The following is a 1690-nucleotide window of genomic DNA, read 5'->3' as shown; positions in this document are numbered from 1 at the left end:
CCCCACCGGCCTGGTCGCGTCACGCAGCCTGCTTGTTCAGTCGTTTGGTCATCCCTCACTAACCCTCCTACCAGCCTGGCTGCCCCATGCAGCCTGCTTTTCAGTCATTTGGTTGTCCCTCACTAACCCCCTACTGGCCTGGTCATAGGCAGCCATCTTGTGAGGACATGAGGGGTAATTTGCGTATTACCTCTTTATTATATAGGAGTGTATAGGATGAGACAAGTTAGAGTATACCATTAGAAGGCCCTGAGTTTATACAGCATTTGTAATAAACAGTATCAGATTAAATTCAAGTTTATTACACCTCATCTATTTAGCAACTTTGTCTTAAATAGGAAAAAGATGCCAAAATCAGAAAGAAAAAAAGGGCACCTGAAGGTGTATAACACAACAGATATGAGGTAAGTGCATGTATCTTTCCCTTAACCCACCTGAGGAGTCTCTTAGGCTTGTTTTGGTCCTCTTCACTTGTCATGTATAAAATTCCAATACGCTATTTATTGCAGTTTTAGGTCTATGAGAGATTACTAACAGAAAACCATGAAGGACAAACTAAGTGTAAGAAACAACCTACAGTGATGGTAGCAAAAGTGACCCTGGGCAACAAAGGCCAAATGCTCAGGATGAAGCTGAAAGTAGAACCCAGTAGAGAAGAGCTAAGATTCGTGGGAGAGTGAAAGTTTAGGGACAGACATTTCTCTGCCTCTCTTGGGATTTAATAATCTAAAGAGCATTTAAAAACATAGATTTTGAGTTTGTCTACATATAAGTTCGTATTTCTCTGCATCTTTATCAGACTTTATCATTCTTGTCAATTACTGGGTGTGCAATAGTATCTTTTAATTTGCACTTCTAACACTATTTAAAATGCAGCTTTTCATGTTTATTGGTCATGGGATTATTTTTGTGTGAGATATCTACTCACAAAATTAGACTAATTTTTCAACTTGGTTGTTTATATCATCCCTATTGATTTGTACCAGTTTTATTTTTAGTATTATAAATATTTACCTTTTGCTGGTTTTATGCATTTTAAATATCTTCTCACAGTCTGGGGCTGGTGTTTTCAGTTTGCTTAGGGTTACTAAAGTTTTTGTTGTTATTGTTTCTAAACTTCAAGATAGCCAAATTTATCATTCTTCTCCCTTTATGGTCTGTGCTATTTGGGTCTTGTTTTAGAAACTGTCTCCTACACAAAACTCAAAAAGGCACTCCTGTATTTTTATCCCACAAGTTTTTGCTTTCATATTTAACAAGTCTTCGATCCAGAGCAGTAATTTGTTGTATGGTATAATGTAGGGACTCATTTTAATTTTATTACTCCTAATGGTTAGCCAACTGGCCTGGCATTATTTATTATACAGCACCATCCTTTCCTCACTAATTTGTAATGTCACCTCTGGCACTCTTTAGTCAAGATCTATGTCTGTTTCATGATTTCCAAGACCTGGAAACAACCTTGTATACCCTTTCAGCTTCCCTTCCTTTTTTTTTTTCCCCTCTCTGAAGGAGCTGCCTGTCTTTTGAACTGCTCTGCTCTCATCATTGATGGTATCCTTGCCCAGCCACCGAGCTGGAGTCTAAACTGAAGTTATGGACCTGTGTGGCCTTGGTTCTATATTGAGCTGCTCCTCTACTTCAAGACACGGATGGAATGCCACATGGTGGGATGTGGGGTCTGGCTTCT

Source organism: Myotis davidii, unplaced genomic scaffold, assembly GCF_000327345.1.
Source record: "Myotis davidii unplaced genomic scaffold, ASM32734v1 scaffold93, whole genome shotgun sequence".
Taxonomy (NCBI): Eukaryota; Metazoa; Chordata; class Mammalia; order Chiroptera; family Vespertilionidae; genus Myotis; species Myotis davidii.
Note: the sequence above shows the minus strand (reverse complement) of the source record.